This window comes from Vicugna pacos, chromosome 1 (genome assembly GCF_048564905.1).
Source record: "Vicugna pacos chromosome 1, VicPac4, whole genome shotgun sequence".
Lineage (NCBI taxonomy): Eukaryota > Metazoa > Chordata > Mammalia > Artiodactyla > Camelidae > Vicugna > Vicugna pacos.
This window is the reverse complement of record NC_132987.1, coordinates 86669014-86686628: the sequence shown is the minus strand read 5'-3', so window position 1 is coordinate 86686628 and position 17615 is coordinate 86669014. Positions and strand designations below refer to the sequence as shown.

General features: G+C 31.8%; 2 non-coding genes across 9 annotated transcripts in view; both read right to left on the bottom strand.

Annotated features, from left to right (window-relative positions):
• LOC116277668 (uncharacterized) overlaps positions 1-17615 on the bottom strand; it is a 299305-nt gene that overhangs the window by 203360 nt on the left and 78330 nt on the right. For all 8 annotated transcript variants that reach the window (XR_012075489.1, XR_012075482.1, XR_012075484.1 and 5 more), the window contains 2 exons: positions 5162-5243; positions 2810-2875 (listed from right to left, as the gene is read on the bottom strand). This is a non-coding gene — a transcript (uncharacterized protein). The remainder of the gene's footprint in view (positions 1-2809; positions 2876-5161; positions 5244-17615) is intronic.
• On the bottom strand, positions 10253-10325 carry TRNAV-AAC (transfer RNA valine (anticodon AAC)). Its single transcript has one exon. It is a non-coding gene; the product is annotated as a tRNA-Val (tRNA).

The window sequence follows — 17615 nt, the reverse complement described above, 5'->3', positions numbered from 1 at the left end:
AAGATTACAATTATTTTCCTCTCTCAGGAGGGGAGTGGGAGACAGCTGTCTTCTGTAAGCACAGAAATGTATTTATCTGTATCCTTATCCTATGGAAAAATCCTGCTGTAAGTGTAGGTTTATTTATGTGTCCCTCATCACAGCAGGGGCAGGGTGCTAAGATGGGGAGACCCAGGCTGCCATGTTACCCTGCCCACTACTACTGCTGTGAGTAAGGAAAGTCTCATCTCCGACCCAGACTTGGCATTACTGCTAGTATCTCTCTACATCTGCATCCATACCCATCTCCATATCTACATCTGTAATTTTACCTGTTATCAACATTTATATAAATATATAACTGTGCAAAGTGTAACATTTTCATCTTTTGCAGTTTCTGACTAAATACTAAAATGAGATATGATTCAACCTAGTTCACCTAGGTACAGAAATTTTACAGTACACTTGAAGTGTTATACAACCGAATTTTATTAAAAATGTTCAGAAATTGATACAATACTTATATAAAAACAGTGGTAGTAAATATTTACAAATTAGGCCTATGTCAAAATTAAGTGGCTCTCATTTTGGAATCCAAACTGTAAGGAAATAGATATTTACGTGTTTCAATAGCATTTTACAATATATTGAAATTTTTGTTCATAAAAGCATTAACCTTTAGCTTTTGTTTCAGTATTCCCTTCTATTCTAATGTTGCCTTTTTTCACTTTTCAAAACTTTGGTATTAATAACTAAGATTTTAATGGATTCATAGATACGTATTATTGTAATAACTACACAGGGATCACACCACTGTATTTTTTTAACAGATCACACAACTGTATATTAAAAAACAAATTCCCCATTTTCTTTGGAAACATGTTTTAAATCTTCTAATAATTAGATATGCTCAGTTACATACTATGGCTGGTTTCTCTTGTGACAGTGAAGATACCTTAAATGCCCAGATTCTAAATTTTAATGTTAATTTATCTGAAGAAAAAAGGAAATCACAAACTTTTAATTGCCCAATAATTATTCTAAATACTTGTTGGAGAATCATATTGATAATTATGGTTTAATTTTATCAAACTGAAAAAGAACATTTCATTTTATATGAAAATTACTCACCTTTAGAAAATCATTTTTACCATAATATATCAAACAATTTTATTGTAAGATTTAAAGAATTTAAAAAATCCAACTAATTCAAAGTATAAGCCTCTGTTGTTTGTTTGTTTTGGTCATTAAGTTGTACGAGTATCTCTTAAATTTCTTACTTAACTAAGCATGAAAAAAATTTCCTATTATATGTTCATAGGGTTAACTTTTTAAACTGAAAATAGCCAAACAGATACAGACATAAACAGGCTGATTCCACAGAAGTTACCAAATTTAACACATACCACTGTGTGTCCTCTCTGCTAGGGTAAGCACTATCAAGAAAACATTAATTTAGTTTTGATTCATCTTTGGGAGCTGCATAAATGTGGACATCATTGATGACATACTCTGCTCTTCGGTTTTGTGGTATAAAAAACATGGGGATTATCTTCGAAGAAACAGTAATAAATTTTATAATAGAAAATTAAATAGATTGCACAAGTAACTGCAATTATACCAACTGATAAATTTCTCAGGTTGGAACTCTAAGGAAGAATGTCCATTAATTAGGCATTTAAAAAACAATGAATTCCTCTTGAATACACAATAAAAGACATCATTCGCCTTCAAATTCTTCAAATGTTGAACTACTAATAATGAAATGGGTAATTATTAATTCTGCCAAAGTAAAACAAATTCAGTGTTTCAGTATAACTTAGGTAAGGAAGAAAACAGTGATGTTTCATTGGGATGAGAGGTATGAGTATAAACACAAATTTTCTGAAGAAAGGTTATTCCCTTGCATAAAAGCTTCAATGACTGGGCCTTAATCAGTTTCCTTATAAACTCATGATTCTCCTCAGGACTGACCTCTACCACCTCTCACTGACTACAAGCTCATGAGAATCAGTGCCCATCAAATCCCAGACAGAGAAACACAAGGATAATTACTAAAAGGGACAGCCTATATACTGACTGTGTTACTGACCTATTGGCAGAAAATGTTACAGTATCTATTGTCAAGCAAGTATCTATCGGCAAGCAGAATAGAGCCTGATGGTGTCAAGTCTATTGATGGGGTATCCTCAACTCAGAATCACTTTAGTATTTTAGTTCAATAATCGGGGACTGGTTTGAAAAATCCATCAGGTAGGCTGTTGATAAATGGACTCAGTGGCTGCTTTTGTTTTTTAATGTTGAAATGTCAGAACTTCCCTGCCTTACTGCAGAGAATAAAGTCTGGACAATGAATGCTCAAGAGAAATAGGAATAATGGATTCAGCCACTCTGTTACTAATTACAGTATGGTTGCTTATGAGAAAACAGTCAGGCACACACAAATTATGGAACATTTTCCAACATTCCATATTCTAAAATAGTTCAATTGATCTATACTCTTTAATGATCTCAATGTCAAAAAAAATAAAGAAAGGCTGAGGAGTTCTTTCAGGTTAAAGGAAACTAAAGACACGTGACAAAAAAATGCAATATATAATTCTGGAATTGGATCCAAACTTTAAAAAATAAAAGGCAGAGGAGAGGGGCTATGTTAGGACAACTGGTAAAACTTAACTATGGACTATTCATTAAATAATACTATTGTATGAATTAACAAATGTCCTGAATTTGAAAATTTCATGTTGGTTGTCTAATAGAATGTTTTTGCTCTTAGGAGATATAAACTGAACTATTTGTAGCTTAAAAATTCATGATATCTGCAACTCACTCTCAAGTAATTCAGCAAAGTTTACAGCTCCAGAGCCCTCTTCCTGGTTCAGTCTGTTGATGTGGCCTGGAACAGATCAGAGGAATAACTTGGCATTTTGCTCCATTCTCCCAGAGTTTCCTATTTCTGATTTCCAGAATTAGGCCATATTAGAGCATGGCTAGTAAACAAATGTAATGTGAGTTATTGGGCATTGTCTTTGAAAGACCCCAAATCCTAGAGATCCAAAACAACATGATGATGCTCTGAACTGAGTGAGGACTTAGGAGGTCAGGTATTGAGTTAAGATCATGCCTAAGTCATCCCACAGTGGGTCCAGTGGGGCTGTGGAACCTTGGTATTTGCTTCCCCAGTTCCAACACGTAGAGAAGGAGTAAATAAAATTAGTTACTGGTAGATGACTTATGTTGATTGCCTGAGCTATTGATTGAAAGGCCATATTGTAAAAAGACTTAAGTGAAAGCCAATGAAAAATATCTTCTCATCCTACAAAGATAGTAAACAAAAATAAATGAGACTTTTAATGTGTGGGGAAGTAGCTGGCTTAGTCAGATATAGAATCTTTCCAGTCTGCTCAAGGGCATTACCAATCTAATAGCTCCATCCAAAATACCAGCTTCATATATTAAAAATTTAAAAGGTTAAAAAAAAAAGTACCATGCTATACATTACACCCCCAAGACTTCATTCACTTTATAACCAGAAAGTTGTATCTTTTGACCTCCTTCATTCAATTGTAGTCAGAGTGATGCCTATAGTTTGTAACACTGTATTGCATATTTGAAGTTTGCTAAGATCTTAAAAGTCCTTATCACATTTTTTTTTTATCTAGGAAGGTGATGGATGTTTACTACCCTTATAGTGCACTTATGATCATTTCAAAATATATAAAAATATTGAATCATTATGCTGTACATTTGAAATCAGTGTGATATTATATGTCAATTCTACTTCAATTAAAAAAAAAGAATGATACATTCCATAAAGTACTCTAGAGACTAATGTTGCTATCAAACTCTTGAAAGCCAAAAGAGTATAAATTACTATGACATATATTTATTTCCAATTGGTAAGAGCAAAAGCTAGATTGTGGAGAAAGACTGTAGACAATGAAAAAGTCAGTCAGGTTCTGGTGTTGATCATTGTCTGATTATAACTAAGTTCCTGGATTTGTTGTCAACCCAGGAAAATGTCATCTTAGCTCCCTGTATCTGCCATGAAGTTACTGACCCAGCAAGGGTTTCCTTTCCTCTGCCTAACAGTGAAGGGGGTAAGAATCAAGCATATTTTTTTCTCCAGTTTGAAATTTGGAAGGGTTTACTAGACTCCACAGTGCATACTAACATGAGGCTTTTATTTAAAGGCAATCAACAGAGAGCAGGGAAAGAAAGAAAATGCAGGCAAGCATCAAGGGTCACAGGAGAGACAAATGAATAACCCAAACTCCTCATAGCTCCACCTTTGAGCACAGTTGCCCTGAGTCTGTCTCTTGAAGCCCCAAGATGTTTGCCAGGAACACTGGCTTTGAAGGAGTCCCAAGGAATTCTCAGTGGGAGACCTGCAGAAGTCCCTTTGGTCAATAATCATGCCACATTTGTCAAATCAGTTAGGTGAGTTGGAAACCATTAGCTTGTATAGGTTATTCATTTGTTTATGCATCCATTCTTTAGTTAGTCACTCAGCCTAAGCCTTACTACATGGAGATGGAGAACCTCAGTGTTCAGTTTTAGCCACGTTTCCCTGCCTCTTCCATATCCTTTCCTCTCTTTCTTTTTTCTTTCACTATATTTGGTTTGCTAATATATATTATTTGCCCGTATTTGGTATCTTTCCATAGTTATGAGGTTATATCATGGTATGTAAGTGATGTTAATGATGATGATTATCAAGTTTACATATAAAGCCTAGTTTGTTTGCTTTTTCCCCCTTACTTCCAGGTTCTTATGTATTTCTATTTGCTGCCTACTCCCCATACGTATTCAGGAGCCATTTAAAGCTTAGTATTTCCACAACAGTATTAATCATCTCCACCTAAATCTTCCGTCCTTGTATTTTTCTATTTCAGTGAATAGCACTAGAACACACTTAGAAGCCCACATCATAAGCTGGCTCTAACCATCAATTCCATCTTTCTTTTAAACACTCATCCAATCTCCTATCTCTACTAATCGAGTTTCCTTTCAGTTTGGGTTCACTGGATACTTGATAACTTCATGAGACTTGTCTAATGTGTGTTCTAATAACGTGGGAGATTTTCTTTATCTCAAGATGCAAAAATGACAGATGGGAAAAGGCACTAGTCTGCCTTGAGCCTGCTTCAAAGTTGTACATTGTTATTACAAAGATACTCACCTTTCTTTCACAGAAATAAACACTTCATACGGGGCACCAACTTCAGATTGCTCCACAAACTAGCTTGATAGATGACAGATACCTGAAGTGAGAGAAAATTTTATCTGATTAAATAAAAGGAATTAGTAAATTTTTCCCAAATGTGGGTTTGTTTTGTCTTCAGGCTTTCCAGTCTAATATTCTACTTAATGGTTATCTTGGCATTAAGAGTAAAGCTAATGTCTTCTATCATTTGATATGTAAGATGAAATCCAACTGTTATATACAGAGACAGATAATAGAAATACAAAAGGAAACCACTCAAAGATAATAAGTATTTTTACATTTATACAATAGAATATATTTTATTTAGTCATAAAAAAGGACAAACTAGTATATATGCAACAGCATAAATCTCAAAGGCATTATGCTAAGTAAATTTTAAAAAGGCAAATGCAACACATATTCTGAGATCAGATGAGTTTGCGCACATTCAGGGTGGTATGGCCATAGACTACAGCGCATACTCTGAATGATTCCATTTTAGAACATTTTGGAGAAAGCAAAACTAAAGAGATAGAAATCAGAACAAAGATTGCAGTGGGGACAAGATGGGTGAGAATGCTCACTCCAAAGGGGCACGGTGGAACTTCTGAAGGTAAAAAAATGTTCTGTATTTGATTATTTTAATTATGTTTGTCAAAATCTATTGCATTATACATCTAGGAATGACAAATTTTGTTGTTTGCAAATGATACTTCAATAAACCCAAATTAAACAAACAAAAAAGACTAAAAAGTATTGCATATTCTTATTAGCGACATATTCTGTCAGCTAAGGAAGAAGTTTATGAAATACTATTTAAATGAGTGTGTATGCATTTAAAATATAAACTACATTTTATAATTTATATATAAACAAAGGGATTTGGTTTTACATTTTCATGCAGATTATAGATCTCATGTTCTTTTGATAATTATTTTTAAGCCTCTACAAAAGTAATTAACAAGACTTCCTGATTTCAACTCCTAAATACCTCTTACATACTACCATTTACTTATTTCCTTTTCATCATTGTGTCTACTCATTTTAACCACATCACCATCTCTCAACCAGTGTACTTCAAAAGTATACTGAAAGCACTTTCTGTCACCAGTATTTCTCATCTTCATTCTGGTCTTTATATATGGAATCAAAGTTTGCTCTTCTAAAATGCCGATTTTAGCATGACATCCTCTGCTATGTTAAATATGTTAATGAAATCCCATTGCTTTTAGATGAATTCTGGATTCCCTAACAAGACCCTCATGATTTGAATTCTCTTTATCATTCTTCCTTTCTTGACCACAATATTTTAGTAAGATTGAATGTTTGTAGTTCCTGTAATATGATTTACCTTCTCTCTGACATAGACTTAATAAAGTTGATCCTTTGATCTTTAAGATGATTCTATTCCATGCCCCAATTCCTTTCCCTCTTTGCCTAGCTAATTTTTACTTAGATTTTATATTTCATTCATGATGCCACCTCTTTCAGAAGACCTTTTCTGATGCCTCTCAAAAAGTGTTAGAAATATCTCTATATACATAGACAGCACCACTCAAGTTATTTCCATTCAGGCATGTATCACACCATATTAGGACTATACTGATGCCCTCACTGAAGTATAAACCCCATAAGGGTCCAGGTGTATACTTTTTAATACATAGACCATATTAAAGTCTCAAGAATTTTAAATGAATTAATGGATAATTAAATATTTGGTGTTGCTTTTAGGGTTTGTACATTTGAATTTCAGCAACTAAGAAAGTATTGTCTCCACAGATACACTTTAGAAAAAAGAAAATAACTCTATAAAATGATGCCATTGCTCAGGTGCAGAAACTGCCAGATATACAAACATCATGAATCAAAAGGAATTTGTGAAATGCACTCTTTGGTTTATCAAATTTTGGAACTTTCTCAAACATGATTAATTTAAAAAATGAAATGTTTCTGGTTCAACAGTCAATATTAAGATGCATTCAGAAATTGTGCAGTCTCTGGGACATTTTTCCTGGCAAGAATGCAGTAGCTTTATCCATTTTAAACACCACAGCAGTTATTGAAACAGAAAGATTCCCAAGAGAAGATATCTTGCTGTCAGCGGTGTTTAGCTCTTGTCCTAATCCTTGCTAAACCAGTTATTCTAATTAACATTTCAAACAAACATCCCAAAGGATAGGCTCAAAGTACAATCTACTTTTCTTCAAAGAGGAAACCCTCCGTTATCTCCCAAGAATAAACTCTCTATTTTCCTGGATATCCCTATAAAATACTTAACTGACTTTTTTTTTAAGAGTCAGAGACCTGAATCTGCAGCCTCATATATTATATATGCAGTGAGTTGTATGTTTTAGAACAGCTGTATCTAAACTGATTAACAGATCCAATTAAATTTCACCAAGAAAATGGTTTCAAAAAATTAAACTTGGCTGAATGTTAAAATGCAATTAGTCTTTGTAATTGTACATAACCTATCTAATAATGTTATACTTTCAAATTTTCAGTAATTTTTTTCAAAAATTGTTACCTTAATACCAATGCCAAATTAAGAACTGTGAAAACAGGTGCTGTCAAGGTTATAAAATCAGACTGTCAAGCCACCTCTTTTATTTTTTTACTTGAGTATCGGTAACTTAATACATCAGGAAAATACATTTGATGAATGGTCAACTCCCATGAACAGTGCAAACTTTCTTCTCTGTAAGAATAGCCTCTATTATGAGACATTAGGAACTCTGTAAAATACTTTTAAACATTCATTACCAGATATGCAAAGATCAAAATTATGATATACAGAAATATTCAAATCATTTAAATGAAAATGAAGTCATCACATATAAAATGTTAACATGCCCAGTCACTTATGGAAGAGGAGGGGTGAGAAGTGTGGTTTATCTGGCAACGGTGAAACTAAACAGAAATATCTATATAAGAGGAACTTCAATCTCACGAGAATGGAATGTTAGCAATTTCTTTTGAGGTTGCTTTCTGCTTTTATATTTATTTGTGTTGATCTTGAGGGGAAGACCTTAATCCACCCCACCTACTAAGCATTATCACACACAGCAGTTTAAGTTTAAAGTGCATTTTCCATGGGCCATGCGAAGGATGTATTTATGGTCAAGGCCCCTGGCTGTAATTACTTTTTAAAAAATTTACTACATATGACTCTGTGATAACTATAGAGTTCCTTTCTATGCTTTGGCACAGTCAAGGTTATTTTGATTAAAAATTATAAAAGGTCTCTTCTATTAATACTTTGTGAAAAAAAGAAAATTCATTAACCATAGATCTTAAGATTCTCACCAGCCCAAAACTGTAGGAAATGAGAGAGAACGAACAGAGAGATTCTCAGTAATGTGCTCAGATAAGCCATTTAACATAGGGAAAATACATTACCTGAGAGTTTTCTATAAATCAAGACTTAATGAGTATAACTGGAGATATTCATTTGCCCACAGGCATAAAATAGATTTTATGACATCTAATCTTCACCGTAAATAAAGTGAATCTATTAATACATTTAATGATGTAACATGAAGTCTACATATGCCTAGTATTCAAACAGCTACTATGCCAATCAAAGGTAAACCTAGTATTCAAACAGCTACTATGCCAATCAAAGGTAAACCTGGATCGAGATAAGTCATAATTAAACCCTTTATTATTCACACCATCACCAGATTCTTAGACTCATATCGATCTGCTAGTATTTACTATCTAAATCTGTGGTTCTGAACTTCAGCGTGTATTAGAATAATCTGAGTGTCTGTTAAAACACAGGCTCCTAGAACCTAACCAGAGTTTCTGGCTCAGTTCTGATTCAGTTTCTAATTTATTCTGAACCATCTAGATTGGTGGAGTCTGAAAATCTAATTTCCTAGCAAGTCTCCAGGTTCTGATTTGAGACCCACTGATTTAAACCAAATGATCTAAACCATCAGTCTACATATTTTGATTTATCACCAAGTAACCTTCATATTCCATGTAGCTCACTCAGGACAAAAAAAAAATATATATATATATATATATGTGTGTGTGTGTGTGTGTAAGATAATAAGAAAATCAGGCTTCCTTCACTTTTATAGTCCAATTTTAAACATCAATTAGTATTCTGGCTTTATATATCAACTTTTGAAAGTTCTATTAGCTTGAGACATCTCCAAGATTATTTAAATATGGGATCTAAACAGATCATTTTTTTAGACTGCATGACTGCCTACTCAAAAAGATATGAGATCTTTTTGCCAGCTTTCCCAAGTGGGAGCTCAAACATTAAATCTCCAATAGAACAACTACAGTATTTTCCAAGCAGGGTTTCTCTTCAAAAGATTGATAATAGTAAAATGAAATCATTCTAATAAACCTGAGATATTATTAAAACTAATCTCATTTCATATTTTAGGGTCACGGCTATTTTAACAGTGTAACAACTCTCATAACATATTTGTCAGTATCCTTTCCTTCACCCAGAAAAAAAAGGCAATTAACTCCACGTAAAGTTCAGGGAAAGTACAATCTAAGTAAATTATTTTTCTGATATATTTAAAGGCTGAAATATAGTTGCTAAGTTGATGGAATTATTTTATGAATTTTTACATCAATCTGCTTTTTAATCATTTATACCATGAAGACCTTACCTAGATTTCGTAAGCCTGCTGCAAAATGTCACAAACATGAAGGCACCAAGAATGTTAAAATGGACATGGAGTTAAAGAAACATCTGAAACTTTAGATTTGAATGCCTAACATAGTATTATGAGTTTTTGCTATTTAGAAAGAAATACCATCTTAAATATATATATATGAGATATATATATATATCTCAGCTCAAGGAAATAAATTACATGTGACAGTGACACATACACACACACACACACACACACACACACACGGCTTATGTTTTAAATCAAAGGCAACATTATGTTTTATAAAAAATTCCTCCTCTTAGGCCTTTAAAGATAAGGAAATGATTCTTATGGAATATCACTATATATATTATTTTGGGGGGGACATAATTAGGTTTCTATGTATGTATGCATGTATATATGTATGTATTTATATTAATGGAAGTACTGGGGATTGAACCCAGGATCTTGTGCATGTTAAGCACACACTCTACCACTGAGCTATACCCTCCTCCTATATATTTTTATATATACATAGTTATACCAAAACAGTCACAAAGAATTTGTTTATATTAATAAATCATACATTCTTCTAAACAAAAGACTCAGAATATATTAACAAACTAGCCAGAAATTATTTTAGTTAGCTGGATACAATTCTCATGTAATACATATTTTATATACTATGAAGATATTTCAATCAAATTAGGAGACTATTGTTTGCCCTCACCCTCAGTCCTCTCCCAAAATCAAAGGTAGTGATGTCATTCCCAACATAAGTCAAAATTCCTAGTGTCTCTAGGTTTTCATTTATTCACTTACCCATCAGATACTGACTTGTAGGTGTACACTATTTGATAAGTGGTTATGTAGATTTGGCTTTAGTAAGGTCCCCCCCGAAATGTCAAGAATTAACTGTGCCTGTAGAACATTTAAAAAACAAACAAACAAACGTTCTAAGGAGCGTCATGTAACAGCTTATCTCTAATCTATTTCATGTTACCGGACTAAATTCTAGTCTTTTAGGGTTACACAAATGTTTGCAAACTTCTTTATGTATGTTCATATTCTCGTTATCTGACATAACCTGTCATTTTGGGAAAAAATTCAATGTGTTTTTGCCATTTCAAAATGTATCTGCTTTAAACTTTCTCACCTACATTAGTGAGATACCACTAACATCCACCTACATGGGACAATATTAATTTGGTTCTGTCTTACTCATACATCCAATTTTTATTTTTAATTGTATTCAAAAATATTTCTAAAAGAAGACACACACAGGATCAGATATATATAGGAGCTATAAGCAAGGCAAAAAAGTAAGGTAAGCATAATAAGCTAATAGAGGTCTGTTTTCCCACAAAAGTTCTATATTTAATCTATGCTGAAATTCCTTAGGAGAGATCACTGAGGGATAAAATGAACCAAGACTATTCAATTCCACTATTAAGATAAGCAAATGTGTCAGAATGTGCATAATTCAATTTTGCATTTAATTTTTTCTACAAGAAAACCTAAAGAGTATTTTTACATATCTGGAGATTTTTAGAAAAAAAATTAACCAAACTGAAAGAAAAAGGAGAGGAAACTTCCTTGATTTAACAATCTAATATTTCCAAATGGTTCTTCAGATAACTTAAAGATATTTTACATTTGTTTGTATCATCTCTCAGGATTAAATTTTACTCTATCATCTGAGGATATATACAAGTACTCATTTTGATGTTTTGATTTTTTGGGCTGGTGTAGATAAAACATATATCATCTGCTACTCCTAGCAACTCAGATATGTGTGCTTATTCCATAAGAATAATCTCTATTCTGCAAAGAAGATTTTCTTTCTTTGTATTAGGGGGACAATAAGGGTGTGTTTTCATAATAATGCTTTAATCAAGAAAATTGTATGTAATTAAATTTTAAAATGTGGCTGCATAATGTGTACATGTAAATCTAATAAAATTTCACATCACATTCTTGTTTAGTGAAATGTAGATTCAAATCCCCAAAAGAACTTTGCAACACCTAAATGAGAAAATCCCCTATTAGAAGTAATACAATAACTACATCCATATACTATTAAACTCACACACATCACATACGCACACAAACCCACACAAACCCAAATTTCTTATCTATTAGAGTAAAAAAATTTTTTTTTAATTTTTAGTTAACTTTCCAAACTATTTCTATTTAGCCTTAGGCTGGTCTGTTGCCATATTTAATCCACAGTTTCCCCCAAAATTCACAGTAGCCTAGGTTTAAAAAGAGTTCTACTGCTGTTACAGAATAGTACCTCTGGTGTTGCCTCCAATCCTCCAGGTAAAGCAGCTTTACCTTTAAAAGGATGATGGGGGTGTGGATCCTCTCCTACATTTTCATCATTTTCAAAAAGGAAGCTATACTTCCTTTGTAAGTCTAGTTCTTAGTAATCATTCTTTCTCTGAGGATAATTTCTATCACTTTTGCTATTAAAAGCGAAACAAAACAAACACCAGATACATTGTACATCATAAGGTTCATCAGTAAAATTGACTCCAGCTTCTGTTTATGTCAACCAAAATTGCTAACATTATTCTTGCAACTCAAAGATGGGCCTCCAATGCTTCACACTGAGAGAAATCTGTCCACGTGTCTGCCTGTATAAAGGAAGCACATTTTGACCATAATTACAACACTGAAGTTGCCAAGGTTTTTGGAACCTATGCCAGTGAACATGCATTTACTTTTTGTGCAAGATCTTACGATAAAGAAGTCAACCCTCATATCTTAAGTCTTAGGTATGAATTTAATGAAAACTGGCTGGAGGACAATGCGAATCATCTATTTCTGGACTTTATATAGACAGTTTCCACTTCAAACACTTCTAGCCCTTTGCTTCATTTCTCTTTGTCTTGAAGTTTTTGTTTTTCTGTTGTTTTCTTTTGCTTTTACAGATTCTTATCCAATTAGAATTTTTACTAGACCCAGCTCTGTCGAAATGTCTAGAATCAAGTTAGGCCTCTGATACACACAGACACAATCATATGGTAAGGAATCATGCATCCCAGACACTTAATAGTGCATCTGTTCAACATAACTACAACCATTTTCTAGCTACAGTATTCAAATAAGATATTAGGTTCTGTATTTCACATGTAAGCACAATTAACTTCTGACAATAAATTTTAACTAATTACAATGCATCCATTCATGCAAGGTAATTGCAATATAATGTGTAGTAGTCAATCTGGTGCCTTCATTCATAATTAATACCATAAAATTGACATTAAACGTTTCTATACTACATACATTGGCACAGAGAAATTTGATAAACATTTAAATATTTTCGTGCATTGTAATTCCTACTATATAAAATCATTTAAAATAAATAATGGACAGGTAAACACAAGCAGGAAGCTAATTTTATATTAAAACATGTTTATTGTCTCTTAGTGGCCAAGCCATTATCAGCACCCAAGATTGAGAATGTGGCATCTAGACTAAACTTACTTATTTAGGATACTCTGTTTGCATATTTTATGTTTATGACAAATAATTTTTGCTTTTTTTTGAATGAGTAAACTTCAAAATCATAGAAACCTAGATCCAGAAAAGACTTGCAACATTCTTTTGCTCAGTATCATTATTTTATACACAAACTGGAATAATTTAGTGATAGATTTAGACTAAGTATCAGTCTTAATAAATGCCATTCTAGAGTCTACTTACTATTCAATGCTGGAGTTTGTATAATGCAATTAATGTCTACTATTATCAGCGATAATGAAAAATATTTATACTTCTGTTTATGTACTAAGATTATCATTATCTTTGAAGTCCTAGAACAAAAGCTCTAAATATTACTTTATTCTTTTTTTCATCAGATGAGTTTAAATAAAAACACATTCATTAGTATTATTACAATAATATAAATTCTAATTATAGGGAAGATTTCAGAATAGATTTATGTAAGAAAAAGTTCCATCCATATTACTGGTTATGTGATTATTCTTTAGATTTTACATGTGGTAAAATATTTAATCAATTTCATTGCTTCCTTAGAATACAAGATAGTGATACACATATGTTCACAATTAGTAATATGCATTTATTCAACTAAATAATGTTTCCTGTTTAAAATGTGGAGAAATACAGTTTTAAATCTATAAAGGTGATTAGTTTGATAAGGAAATATAGACTGATGGTATCACTAGATTATGTGCTGAATTAAGTAATATTTTTCTTTTAGTCAATGTTGATTAAGTCATTGACTTCAAGAACATAATCAAAGAAAAGGAGCTCCAATATTTTAATTTATTTGTTTGTTATTCAGCTTCTCTAAAATCTCTTAGAACCATGTGATATTTAAACTTGCATGATTTTTAAGCATAGAGTTTCCAATTATAAATATCTGAAAATTAGAAGTAGAAATAATCCATTATCCCTTGCTTAGAATCTTTAAATTAGTGAATGTACTGAAAAACTGATCCTACATGGCAGCATATTTTTGATTCTTCTGAGGAGATCAAACATATTTTTAGAAAGATGCTCTGAGTTACAGTTGGTGCAGGGTGCTGTCTTTCAGAGCAAACAATCAAAATGAAAACCAAGTAATAGTATCCTGAAAAAGAAAGTGTTTATATTCCTCTGGAAATAAGTAGCATTATCCTGAAATAGGTTATACTTTCTTTATTCACTAAATGAGGAAAGTGATTTTCTTTTTGCTACAAGCCACATTCTCTGCTGGTTACACCGACCACAGAGGTACACCAGGAAAATTAATCAATACAATAATTATGTGTCCAATAACATCCCAACTGTGTAAGATACCTGCAACTAATTGATCTCAGAAAATTTAAGCTTAAGTAAACCTTTGCTGGGGCAAAACTATTCTGTTTCACTTTGAAAGTTCAAGGTTATATTCAGTGCATTATCCTTCCAAAAAACAAATTTAAAATTTAATAATCTAAAGCATTTTAAGTATAATTTCACATATTAATTTTATCAATAAATCTTTAAAGATGAGATTCTGAAGTTAAGAATCTTATTCATTTCCACATTAGCATATGGGTAATGGAATTCTAGTCTGAGAGAATTATATTAAAACAAACTAAGCAGAATATATACATGACAAATATATCCAGAAATGAAACAGATCTACTTAATTTTAAGGAAAATATTTACACCTCAGAGATACTCAGAATTTATTAGTACAAACTAATTTAGACAATATACCTTCAACTCAAGAGTTAATTAAAATATACTTTCTTTGTTATATTCACATTTTATTTACATGTTATATGAATGCATTTTATTACAAAAGCAAATTAAATACAATCATTATTTGTAAACAGTTGGATTCCAAGTAGTGTATTCAATTCAGTCCCAGGGAAATTTTACTGTTTGCACACTTGAGGTCTATTTTCAACTAATGTATTGAGAGTATCTATGAGTTATAATCCTCTAACTGTAAATAAATCCCTATACTTTTCATACTTTATCTCTAATTTTCACAGAAAGTTTGTTAAAGTTATTATTACATTTGTGAAAACTGAGGCTCAGATTAACTAACTAACATGCAGCTAGTAACTGAATGATTCCTGTGTGGAAAACAAGTCTGTTTGAAAACCCCATTTTTTTCCAGTTGTATTAGCACACTGGATATTTTATGATTTCCAATAAAATAATAAATACCTGTTATATATGCCACAACTAATGCGGTAGTTCAAGATCTGACTGCTAGAGGTCACCAAATAGTATTTGTAAATTACTCAGCCTTAATTGCCCTTTGCAGCAATATGGATGGACTTAGAGAATATCATACTAGGTGAAATAAGTCAGACAGAGAAAGACAAATAGAATATGATATCACTTTTATGTGAAATTGAAAAAATAATACAAATGAATCTATTTACAAAACAGAGACTAACTCACAGACATAGAAAACAAACTTACGGTTACCAAAGGGAAAGGGAAGTAGGAAGGGACAAATTAGGGGTAAGGGATTAAGAGATACACACTACTATATATAAAATAGATAAGCAGCAAGGATTTGCTGTATAAAACAGGGAACAACATTCACTATTTTGTAATAACCTATAATGAAAAATAATCTGAAAAATATATACATGTAACTGAATCGCCTTGCTGTACACCTAGAACTATTGTATGTGTACAATTTTTTTAAACTATTATGTGTATACAATACACAATATTGTAAATCAACTATAATTTAATAAAAAGAAACAGGATATTGAAAGATCAAAAATTATTTTTAATCACAATTTATTGCATTTATTGCATTTATAAAGAGAGTAAGCACTTTAAAGAAGAGAGAGTATGCCTTAAAGTATATTATTTGCAAGCTTTAAGTTCCTTTTTTTCAAACAAATGAGAATTGCTGTGTTGTAGAAATCCTAAATTAGACAGTGAATTACAAAAAAACTATAAATGAGGTGCATAGGAAAGCAGAGACCGTGCTCTTGACATTGGAAGTTAATACCATGTTACAAAATTAACATTGCCAAGATCTGTGGTTTGCTTAATTTAGCTGTTTCATGCATCTCTCCATTATGTAATGAATGATTAATAAATTTAATTATATATTTTGATAATATAGTATTACAGTATAATAAATGGAGATCAAAACCATAATTACTTGTGCAGTAAATAATATTATAATTGATTTCTGGTGTTATATATATCTAATATTCTTTTTATCTCTTGCTACTCACCTATAAAATAACTGCATAATTAATAATTATAGGAGTGGCAGGTTAATTTTACTTTGAGGCAATTTACATATGAATCAAATCAGTAGTGGCAAAATTCCTAATAAACTTGTAACATTATACAAATAAGGTATTTGGCACTATCCCTTTCAAGACCTGTAAATTTTAATGAATGACAATATTTAATTAACATTTTTCTCATTTTAAAAAGAGTTTAGTAGAGTGAAAAATACCTACATTGCCCATGCAGGAGACATAAACCATAAAGAAACTAATTTAAATTCAAAAACCAAACCAAAACAGAATCTTGAAATATGTTTGACTAACATTAAAAACTTGCTTTCAAATTCTACAATTGCTCAAATTTTTAAAAAGTGAAAGCTCTTTTTTAAAGTTATAAATATAAAAGAATAAAATCTAAGGATTAATCAAATACTAGATATTTACTCTCATTACTTGAACTTATATTTTTCACTCTGAGAACAATAACACTGTATTAATGATGTAAAATAAAACAGACATTTGAAATACAGCTTTACATTTTTCTGCTACAAGAAATAATCACATCTGAGGCTTTTAAAGAAGTTGTGTTAAAACGTACAAAAACCTCACAAAATGAAATTAGTTTTTGCCTTTGAGTTTAGATATATTAATAATTAAAGGTTACTAGAGAAACTAGTCGCAGAGGAGTTCCACAGTAAATAGAACAAGGCTTGTAAATCTCCGGGAGGTAAGTTTAATAGTAACTGAACAAGTTTTAATATTTAAGAAATTCATTTATAAGCAGAAATGATTGAATGTTTTGTCCAATGGCTGAAAAAAATCAAATATAGGATAATTTTTACATCATTTTATTTTGAAATTTTATTGTCATCTTTCCTTCTTCACATGTAATACTGTTCTATCTGTGTTTTGATTGAATGCTTATTTAATTTAATTAGGTCAGATTTGGTCTAATACTGAGTCACTTTCATCTGTAACCAGAAAGAGAGCTAGACCTCAAGGTAGATAATGTATACATAAAATGTTCTCATAAATACTTAAAGATATGGAATCCTAAAGCCTGTAGGCATTAATATCCTTACACCA